The 12500-nt window shown below is 34.7% G+C and overlaps 1 protein-coding gene across 4 annotated transcripts in view; it reads left to right on the forward strand.

Annotated features, from left to right (window-relative positions):
* Window positions 1-9249: 9249 nt before the first annotated feature.
* Window positions 9250-12500, forward strand: part of LOC144974797 (CD320 antigen-like) — a 13416-nt gene continuing 10165 nt past the window's right edge. For 2 of the 4 annotated variants that reach the window (XM_078918069.1, XM_078918070.1), the window contains exon 1: window positions 9250-9399. The gene's annotated coding sequence lies outside the window, so the exon portion shown is untranslated. Of the gene's footprint in view, window positions 9413-12500 lie in introns of all 4 variants that reach the window. The other 2 variants (XM_078918071.1, XM_078918072.1) reach the window with 2 other exon arrangements.

Here is a 12500-nt window from a genome sequence, read left to right on the forward strand (position 1 = left end):
GCTGTCTTTGCAAGAGATATCCTGTTTTAATGTCCTCTGTACATTAAAAAAAAATCTTCTGTAATTATTGCTCCCATGTATCCAGTCCTCCGCAGGACTGGTTTCCACACTTCCAAGGATATGGGAAGAAGTATTTTGACATTACACTTTTGTTCCCTATTGTATATCTCTGATCATTTCAATTTTAAATCAACATTTCATCACTTGTTTCATGTTGACAGGATACCGTTTTGAGGTGATTGATCACTTTTTTTTTATCACCCCGACATAATACCGAGAGAAGAACTGCCCTACGGAATCTAGCTTCTCAGGAATGAAGGGTTAACTCTTAATAGAGCACGGGCAACCCTTTGGAGAACAGCTACGTTCTAGTAATGACTTTGAGTTTGAAACGAATATTTTTGTGTTCGTGGATAGCTCACACGGTAGAGCCACGCTCTCACCTGCCAGGCGGAGTTGTCGTACCAATAAGGTCGCAGGTTCAAACCCCACCACCGCCGCGAAAAAAATTTTTATTCTCTATTGTCTTCTGGCACTTTTCTATTCACTTCATATCTTGTTGTTACCAACATAAGTGCCTGCTCCACTCACTTTTCTGAATTAAAATTCACCCCATACACCGGAGCATACTCAATGTCTCAATCGTTTCTATGTTATATGTTTGTGTTGAGAATATTGGCTATTAAGCTTAACTGCTGGTCAAAATTATTCGCGATGGTGGTGTACGAACGAATCGGCGGTCTCAAGAAGTGGTGTGAGAGAGGGATCTAGTAATGACTTTGAGTTTGAAACGAATATTTTTGTGTTCGTGGATAGCTCACACGGTAGAGCCACGCTCTCACCTGCCAGGCGGAGTTGTCGTACCAATAAGGTCGCAGGTTCAAACCCCACCACCGCCGCGAAAAAATTTTTATTCTCTATTGTCTTCTGGCACTTTTCTATTCACTTCATATCTTGTTGTTACCAACATAAGTGCCTGCTCCACTCACTTTTCTGAATTAAAATTCACCCCATACACCGGAGCATACTCAATGTCTCAATCGTTTCTATGTTATATGTTTGTGTTGAGAATATTGGCTATTAAGCTTAACTGCTGGTCAAAATTATTCGCGATGGTGGTGTACGAACGAATCGGCGGTCTCAAGAAGTGGGTGAGAGAGGGATCTAGTAATGACTTTGAGTTTGAAACGAATATTTTTGTGTTCGTGGATAGCTCACACGGTAGAGCCACGCTCTCACCTGCCAGGCGGAGTTGTCGTACCAATAAGGTCGCAGGTTCAAACCCCACCACCGCCGCGAAAAAAATTTTTATTCTCTATTGTCTTCTGGCACTTTTCTATTCACTTCATATCTTGTGGCTAGCGGAGACTAACTTGTGTACACCTGAGCATATCCGTAGAGAATGCCAGGACGGGTCCAGCTGATCATGATCTAAGAGTCTGCTCTTCAGATGCTGTGGAGTGGATTCGGTGTCGGAGCGGCAAGCTATGATGATGATAATACAGTTTAGAGGTGATTGGTCACTTTTTGATCACCCCAACATGATACCATTTTGAATGGATTGGTCTCATTTTCGATGACACAAATTATGTTTTTGCAACAAACAGCAGAGAAGGTGCGCCCTTTAATTTTGATGACAACGAGGGAAAAGTCCAACCGGAACACAAACGGAAGCGGAGCAAGATACACGACACTGTATCTACTGAATAACTCTCAACACTACACGCAAAAGGGGAAATCTAATAAAATATAGCCTAACATGCGTTATGTCTCGTCCTATTAAGTGTTGTTGTTGGCTAGGGAACTTTTGCAAAGCACCATGAGAACGTTTAGTGGATCTTGCTCTATATAAATGCTCTATTTTAGTTTTAAAATCGAGTTCTAATGAAGCTAAGATCATGAAACCCTAAAACTACGAACGCTTAATTGGTATTAACAATATTCTAGAAGTTCAAGTTCAAAGTTTAACGTCTTTAATCTTCAAAAGGCGGATTGCCCATCACTGCAGGTTTTATACAATTATGTGGTGACTATCTCCATTATTGTGTTATTGAGTTGAAAGACAAATGTTTAATAGTTGACCAAATTTGTTGTTGTTGGTAATATCTAGGATTTCTGGTGGGAGAGTGTTCCATTCCTTCTGAACATCTAAACACGTTTTTTAAAAGCAACATGTCCAAACGTATACATGGGCATATTTTGCACTGCTGAAAATGCATTTTATATTACTCGTGGAGAAGCCATACCATTTGGAAGAAATAAAGGCTATAACGAACGGGCACTCATCTAAAGTATTATACTGCTGTATTTTAAAAATTAACATTGATTGAGAAGAATATGATAATGTTGATCCATCAACGATAAAATCGGCCAAGTAATAAAGTGTATGGAGGTGTGCGCTAAGTAATCTTGCAAAATGGTGGCCAGATGGCAATTCCCAAGGCGTGATAAATTTACTTTATTTAAAAAAATAGATTATGGAACATTTCAAAAGGGGGTAACTCATTTTTTACCTCAGCAATGTGTGCAAGTTAAATACGATTGTCTCCCATACGAAAAGAAAAACAATTTCATTTTTTTATTGTGATGGTGCAGTTGATTATTATTATTGTTATTATTATTATTATTATTATTATTATTATTATTATTATTATTATTATTATTATTATTATTATTATTATTATTATTATTATCATCATCATCATCATATTATTATTATTATTATTATTATTATTATTATTACATATTATTATTATTATTATTATTATTATTATTATTATTATTATTATTATTATTATTATTATTATTATTATTATTATTATTATTATTATTATTATTATTATTATATTATCATTATTATTATTATTTATTATTATTATTATTATTATTATTATTATTATTATTATTATTATTCATCATCATCATCATCATCATCATCATCATTTCTAGTACAAAATGAAAGTGTTAGCTGTGCACGTGCAAAGGGGATAAAAGGGATGTTTTAGATGACATCTAAATGTAACGTTGTGATGCTGTTGTATTGATAAATCCAAGTGAGAGGAGTGGTCAAAATACAATTGTGTACCAATGGAGCAATGCGACTATTAGAGTAAAGTATGGTTTAATTATCATTGTTGCCGAACTATTAAAATTGTACGAAATTGCTAACTCAATTATCAACTGAAATACATCGTAGTTGATCGTTTCACGTGTTTCGAATGTCCAGTTTTAGGGCGGTCGGTTTGTGACCTCTGAGTCTCTAGTTCGGGTCCTGCTGTGAAGTGAGCAAAGTTGAGACCGAGAAGTCTCTTAACTCACTTTTTTGGGTACGGAGCTAAGACCGTACCGCTGAGCCCACCTGTCATTGTTTGCATTATGACGAGTGTCCGAGAGGCGTGGTTGTCCAGGTGTCTATTTCTCTCGGTCATGAGATATGCATCCATTTGAAAACGTTTCAAAAGTAGTCAAAGGTATAAAATTGGGTATCTAGACCTAATTGCTTTGCAAAACGACATTGATGGCTTGAGGAACAAATTATTATAAAAATTAAGATCCGTGGTATCGAAAAAGAATAACGTGAATCATTGAAAGAGAGAGAGAGAGAGAGAGAGAGAGAGAGAGAGAGAGAGAGAGAGAGAGAGAGAGAGAGAGAGAGAGAGCATGTCACCTTACTTACCTCAACCTTTACACATACAATTGCCTAACAATTACAGCATGAATTCCATCAGCGCATCGTCATAGCCCATTAGGACATAATGCGTCCTTAGTTTTATTCCAAATAGCTTCATATTGGAGTGTTCTATGTGGCGAATGTTACGAAAACGACTTTATGGCAAAGCCTCTTTTATAGTCAAGCCAAGTTTGATATTTTAGACTTAACTCACTCAATCCTAGAGATTTTGCTACTTTTCAAAATGGGAAAAATGTATTAAAAATAAGCATATGTAAAGATAGTTTTATTCAATTATCATTAACATGTAAAAATAAAAAATATTAGCTTTGGTACTACGCCTATAATTTGTCTCAGAAAAATGTAATAAATAGGCATGGGGGTAAAAGTAACCCCGGGTATACTACGGATATAGTCGGTGTTAGGGTTGAGTGAGTTAACCAGTTATGGAAAAATAAGTATTTAAAAATTTGGCCAGAAAACTCGTACTCCAAATATCGATCTATTTAAATGACCCTCATCTCGCGATATCTCATGTTTGAAAGTTTTTGCCAAGATGAGGGTCATTCAAATCCAGCGATATTTGAATGATGAGATTTCTGACCGAATCGTTAAATAAATACGATTCTGTCCTGAGCACGGCAGTTAACTGGTTAAATGCAATTGTCTATAATAAAATCATCCCCGACATAATAGTGTTTGGAGGTGATGAGTCACAGTTTACAAATTTTAGACTACAGTCGTGAGATAAATAAGGAGGGAATGAGTTGAGTACTAATTGCATTGTTTTTATTACCTCACGTTTGACACATTGAGCGTGATTACTCCCTTTGAATTATCGCAAAGTGCCATACTGATGTATCATGGCAAAAAAAAGTTGTTTTTTTGTTTGTTTGTTTTTTAGCCAGAAAATGTTGACTTCGTATAACTATTGATTTAAAAAAAAACAAAAACAAAAACAAACAAAACAAAAAACCCCAACAATAACAAAGAAAACAAAACAAAGCAAAAAAAACAAACAAAAAAAAAACAAAAAACAAAAACAAACCAACAACAACAACAACAAAAACCCAGAATAAAGCATCCAAAACAAACTAAAAAAACAAAAAACAATAACAAACAAACAAAAATCGCTTCTCAACTTTTCAGGGTAATTTAAACCTGAAACTTATTTCAAATCTTACATCAAATTCACTTTGAGAAGTATCGGGTAACTTTAATCTATCTGTATATTATTATATGCAGATGGGGGTCCACAAAATTCGGTAGTGCACTCGCTTCATATGCAAAAAAGATCGTTATTGATCCTGGGAGCAGTCGAGATATTTTCTGACCCCTCTGTCCACCCAGCAGTCATTGGGTAGCTGGGTCTGTTAGATCTGGCGGAAGGTACTTTGCGATAGACTGGAATCCTATCCAAATGGTGGCAATTGTTTCCGTCTGTTTCACGCGATAGAAACCGGGATTACTCCGGCATCATGGGCGAGGTTCTCATGGCTCTGAGGGACTACTTTATATGCAGTTACTTTTTATGTTTTCTGGACAAAATGAAAGAAATAAAGCGTTTTGCTATTTACGATAGTGGCACTGACAAAGCGATGGTGTGTTCGTATGATCTTTTCAAACATATCTTTGTAATGGCAATCCTCTGTTATTATCCAGTACTAGTAAATCGATTATCCTGTCATTATGTGACAGTTTCCCCATGCCACCCGAGGATTACTCATTGTCCACTATTATAATAATTGACCAATGTGAAGTTCTCTGAAAGATTACAAAAATTAATAATAGGAACAAACGTGTATTTATTTGCGGGCCTGATAAACCGACTCATTATGGGCTCATTGTTTTAATGGAAATTCTCTCAAACCAACACCAAATATTGTCCAAATATTATATATTACAACAATCTTAAAACAAGCCCATAATTGTGTTCGGATTTCAGACACGAATATGTACACGTCGATAGGAACACAGTTAATAACGCATTTCCAAGCATTTACCAACTTCAATACGTGTCGTAATGTCTTATCTATCCCCCAACACGCCTTATAAAACTAATTTTTAAAAATGTCATTCTGTGCAGGCAAGTCGCCTGTTGGATGTTCTTTTAGTACTTTATTTTTTACAATATCTGTCACTGTACTTAATCAGGTACTCTTTTAACCTGAGTGGGTGTGGTAATGTGAGTAAAATGCCCTATTTTATGGACACAAAAGCGTACCAGACCTTGTACACCACTGTCGACCATTTGGTTACTATCATTTCCTGAATATAACATCCGAAGCCTAGGGCCTGTGATATCATCTGCAGTAACCTCCCCCACTGTTTCCCTCAGATACGCTAAAAATTGATTTTCAATATTGGTTATGGATTTTCAGCAAAATCAGTAATATCTTATTTTTTTTTATGCATAATGAATTTAATCTTTAACTATTTAACTGCGGTACTCTGGAAAAACACCCATCAAAAAATTTGGCCAGAAAACTCATCCTTCAAATATCGATCGATTTAAATGATCCTCGTCATTTAAATCGCGAAGTCCCAAGTTTGAGAGTTTTTGTCAAGATAAGGGTCATTTAAATCGATCGATATTGGAGGACGAGTTTTCAGACCAAATTTTTGAATACGATTTCCCCCCAGCGACACAATTTAATAAAATTCGATCAATCATATTCGAGTGATAAGTACAACTTTAGGAGTCCCGGAAGCCCATTTTCTAGAACTCCCCTTTCACATGCAAGAGACTGATATTTGTCGCCTACGCAGTCAAGATTCCCTCTCAGTACGGAGTGATTGGACAGCACAATATCCAAAGAGTACCTAACAAGTTTTATACGTTACTTAACCTTCTACTTAACCAAATATAGGAAAATCACCATATGACAACGATTGTCCCAAATAAACAGATAAAATACCCATCCCCCCCCCCCCACACACACAAGTAATTAAACAAACAACAAAACAGCTTGTATCTAATCTTAAATGGCCGGACAATGGACAGCCAACAACCAACAATTCTATCATTTTGATATCGTTTGTACATCTAAAAAAATTAATTAATTTAAAAAAAAATAAAAAATTGAAGTTAAAGAGAAAAAATTACCATAGCTATTTATCTGTTTCTCCCTTTTTAGTATTTTTTATCTCAAAGAATATGCAATGTGATGTCCAAATCCAATATTATTACCTATTACCAATGTGATATGATATGATATGATATAAAAACTTTGACACTTTGTAGCTCGTTTTGTTGAACAACCATGTAAGAAAAATCTAGTTGTGCTTCGGGGTGTAAAATTGTGGGGACAATTCGGCGTATACCCGGTAAGGAGAGATTTAAACCGGGATAAACGTGGAGACTGATTTATAGCTCTGAATGACTATTGTTTTCAGGGCCAGCTATCTCTTTCACTCTCGATAAAAGTGTGGACGGAGTCATTCAGTCGATAGAGTAGCTGGCTCAGACGCAAGCCTGGTTCGAAATATGATATATGTCCACGCAGCAGTGATTATGTATCTGGGTTGAATAATATTAGATCTGTCAGAAATTTCTCTACACAAGATCAAAAACACACGAGTTTTTATGCAGCCCAATATTCACCAGTAAATGTGCTCAAAGGGTCTTAGAAGATGCCTTAGCCAACAAGACATCTAACTGAACATTTGGGATGAGATACAAAGACCAGGTATAATTTTACACTTAAGTATGATGAGAAATAGTGCTTTTTTTTCTTTCCAAAGGGCTCAACTTTGTGCCATCCACTCCCCCCCCCCCGTGGGACGGGATTCAAACCTTAAACCTAAAGATCGAAATATAGTGGCATGCTTCTTTATAAACCACAAAACTACACATTCTAGCATCCTGCTTTGAGGCAACAAGTAATTATTACTGTTTCCCACTATCCGAATCGTGGTGAATTCTGACACATTGATAATGAGGGGCTCGATATGACATTTATTCAACTATCCTAAACTCAAGTCGGACCCATAAGCAGTGTTGCCAACTAAAATTGATAAAATTCTGCCAAGTTTACTGAAGAATTCTGCTAGATGGATGCTAGATTTTTAAAAAATATGCTTAAACTTATGCTAGATAAGGACAAGTGTCAAATCTAATGCACCTAACATAAACAAGGCTTCATTCAAACTATAAGCCAAAATAACCATTGATTGTATGCAAAACTGATTAAAAAGGGGAAAGGACAAGCTGTCAAACTGATATGAACACTGAAAGCGCCAATACGAAGCAAAACTTACCATATTATGAGAAAAGATAGAAGACCAACTTACAACAGAAGGCCAACTTAAAACAAAAGCCCAACTCAAACAGACGGTAGATATTTATTTTATATCAAGCGTTTTATGATTATAATACTTATCAAATTTAGGTAATATGGTACTGCTTCAGAAGCCTTTAGATTAAATGAATAAGGGAGCATGAGTCAGATTTACTCCCTTTATCTTTATCTCAATTTTATTGACTCATTTAGGCACCTCTAGTTATTGGTTTAGATTGAATTCTTGGCAAATTTTGCCTCAACTTATACAAAATGTGCGAAAAATATTATCAAATTACGCTATAATTGTGCTAAATCTAAATAAAGATGCGAGACAAGGTGCTTGGTGGGGTTCCTGTCCTCCCATAGTGGGCAGGGCGGTACATACGGTGTCTTCTATCCCCTTATACATCTGTTTTCCAACATGCTTTCTGTCTTTGTCTTGGAATGAGAATACTTGGTTTTGTCCTGTCCCTGGCTGGAGCCCTAGCTGGGAGGGAAACAGTCAAATGCATAGTTATTGTTTTGGAAGATATTTTTTTCCTTGTAAATCATCTCTCTGTTATGTATTATTATATTTGTGCATTTGAGTGTATTCCTCACTGTTGGATTTTCTGCTTGTGCCTATTTGTTCCCAGTTCCCCTTTGTCATACTTTTTCTTGGGTGCTTTAATTGTAATTCTAGAACTTTTTACTATCCTATTTTCTTCCTTTTTACTGGCGCTGATATAACCTAAATGTGTTGCAAGCGCCGTAAAACCCTTAAAAACAAACAAAACAAACGAGACAAGATGCTAGATTTGAAATTCGGATGCCAGAGGTAAAGAAAAGGTGCTGGATCTAGCACCCAGGATGCCAAATTGGCAATGTTGTCCATAAGAGCTGTAGACATCCGCCCCTATTACGTCATCCCATAAAGCTATGGAATCATTAATGGAGATGAAGATAAAGGGAGTAAATCTGACTCATGAATGAACAAACGAAAAACGAAAAAAACAAACAACGTTTCGGCCTTTGGCCTTTTTCAAATAAACACAAAACACATACATATTTACATTAGATTGTCATTAACTTCTACCAAGCTACCCATACTCCATACATCCGGTTTCCTGATATGAAAACCTCCCTGAGAACAAGCCTATTACCCAATCATCTCATTATTTCTAATGCTTTAATGGGCAATCATTGCTTTTGATCCACACGAATTATTGTCCATAAGCAACTACAAAATGCGTAAAATATGTAACAATTATAGGCTAATATTTGAGGCTAACCAGTTAAATGTCATGGTGAAGAATGTTAAAAACACTGCCTATAATATATATTGGATAGTGTCAACGCATTCAACATTGTGTTCTCTTTCTTGATGACCAGATTTTACTGAATCTAAATAGTTAAATAGCACATAATATTATCATTGGATATCATTGGATAGGGAATATAGAAGAGGTAAGCAGTTCAGGTTCGTTTTTATATTAACATATAAATAAAAATGTGAAATTGAATGTAAGCTTGAATCTAATATACGAAAACATATAAAACGGACGCTTCGGGTTTCCCCTTTATCATCAAAACAGGATGAATGAAACACTACAGTCGAATGAGATAATGTGGTAATGGCGTTTGTCTAAAAATCAATAACAGAGAGCTGAGTGACGTCAATTCGTTTCTTCTATAAATTTGTTTTGGTTTCGTTTTTTCTTTCGTTCACACGACTAGACAGGGTCGTCTACATTATCTCAAATGACGACAGCATTTACAAAATATCTTTCTTTTATATAGCGCAATACCCACTGAACTAAAAGCGCTTTACAAAGAGTCCCTGACCATCAGCAACATCTTACATATCGAGCGAGATATGATACCTGTTAGGCGATATTACAATTTTTTCCTGGTAGAGCTAGAGACAACGCTGTTAACGGCCGGGTACTGATTTTACACATGAGTAAGGTGAGAAAATGTGAGTAAAGAGCCTTTTCCAATGACTTAGCAATACGTCGAGCGAGGCTCGAACCCAGGACCTTCCGATTTGAAAGCGAGTGCCATATTACAAGACTGCATAACCGCTTAAGGTATCAATTATAAGCAGCATTTAATGTTAATTAATTGATCATAATACGTAAATAAGTGTCATGTTCAATATTCTAGGTATAATTAACTCTATTTACTTTCATTTGGCATGTCCAACTTTGTACATTCGAGAGATTCAAACAATTAATATACAAAATACAATAATATCCAATGTCATGTTACATTATTCATCAAAATCAAATATTATGTTGGTAAGTTCTTTATCAATGACATTCTAAACAATATTAATTGAAGTATATTTTTTTGTCTCAAACTTTAGATTATTCCAAATTGTCATAATTCTTTGAATGAGGTTATTTTTCCTTATAGATGAATTACAACTTTCAACAAATATCACAACTTATCTCCCTTTGTGTCTGCAACATGCGAATAATTTATAATTGTTATAATCCATATTGTAAGAATCATGCATGAGTATATATTTTATGTTCAAAAGTTCAAAAACGTTTATTTTAGGCAGTTGCCAATGTAACTCATACAAGAATATATTTTTTCAACAAATCAAATAAGTAAAATCAATAATAAAGCAAGGCAAACAACGAATATAATAATAATAATAACAGTAATAATGATAATAATAATAATAATAATAATGATAATAATAATAATAATAATAATAATAATAATAATAATAATAATAATAATAATAATAATAATAATAATAATAACAATGACAATAATAATAATAATAATAATGATAATAATAATAATAATAATAATAATAATAATAATAATAATAATAATAATAATAATAATAATAATAATGATAATAAAAAATAATGATAATTATAATGGTGGTAATAATTATGTAAAATCAATTAAAGATTTAATTAATAGTTTAGTTATTTAATAGATTTTTAGACCTTGGTACAACTCAAATAATTCATGATTTATTGATCAACATAAGATATGACATGACGACAATGATTTTTTACACTGTACAATGAGATTTGTTTACATAAGATTTATATAACCATGAAATATTCTTACAGCAAGAGTAATATTATTGCCGCTACAACTACTACCACAACTGCTACCACCAGTACATCTACTACTACTACTACTACTACTACTGCTACTACTACTACCACCACCACTACTACTAATAACACCACTACAGCCACCACTACTATTACGTCTACTACATCTACAACTACTACCACAACCACTACTACCATCACTACTGCTACGACTACCAACACTACTACCACCACTACTACTACGACTATTACTATTACTACTACTACTACTACTACTACTACTACTACTACTACTACTACTACTACTACTACTACTACTACTACTACTACTACTACCCCCCCCCCCTGCTATCACTATCACTACTACTACTACTACCACTACTACTACCCCCCCCCCTCCTGCTATCGCTACCACGACTGCTGCTGCTACTACTACTACTACTGCTACTACTTCTAACACCACCACCACTACTACTACTATTACTACTACTACTACCACCACCACCACTACTACTACTACTACTACTACTACTACTACTACTACTACTACTACTGCCACTACTACCACTACTACTACCACTACCGTTGCTATTACTACTACCACCACCACTACTACCACCACTTCCACTAGCACCCACACTATTACCACTAATAATAATGCTAATAATAGCAACAATAACAATAATAATAACAGAATCAATAATATCATTAACGCTATCACCACCGTTACTACCATCATCACCATCACTACCACCATCGTTATCATTATCATAATAAAAATAGCAATAATAACAATGCACAGTGAGAGTGAAAATCAACATCAACAGACAATACTAATGATGTCAACAACAACGGTTGTGTCTATGATCTTCATTGATTACCAATCATTATCTAATGTCACAAGATACTCATACTCATACATTACAAGTAGCGAAAAATAAGAATTATACATATAGATACGTTAATTTAATATATTTCTCACATGCGTGTCAAGCTCAAGACATGCTCGATTATAATGACTGACAATCACACACGCCCTTCCTACACACATATGCACCCACCCACACAAATACACACACACATACATACACACACACATACATACACACACATACACCCACACATACATACTGATCTACGAAATCACAGGTACAACAAACAGTGAGAAAAAAGTTAATTCAAAGGATTCAATTATGGCTAATAGACTAAATATTCAAATAATATATGTCATAATCTTATACATTAATGCATACCACAATGAAAAAAAAAATATAAAAAAAAACAAAAAAAAAAATCAAATGTATTTCAATTCTCCAGTAATACCAGGTGCCTAACTAACATTTTTTTCATATTCGATCAAAACTTTTCGACAAAAAATTCCAAATCTTCGCAATTCTGTCCCTGTGGAGTTATTTACAAATTGTATAAACTTGTACATATTGGGCTTTTCAATTAAATACTTAGGTAAATAATTTCCTC

This window comes from Berghia stephanieae, chromosome 6 (genome assembly GCF_034508935.2).
Source record: "Berghia stephanieae isolate SIO BIC M18660-M18661 chromosome 6, UCSD_Bste_1.3, whole genome shotgun sequence".
Taxonomy (NCBI): Eukaryota; Metazoa; Mollusca; class Gastropoda; order Nudibranchia; family Aeolidiidae; genus Berghia; species Berghia stephanieae.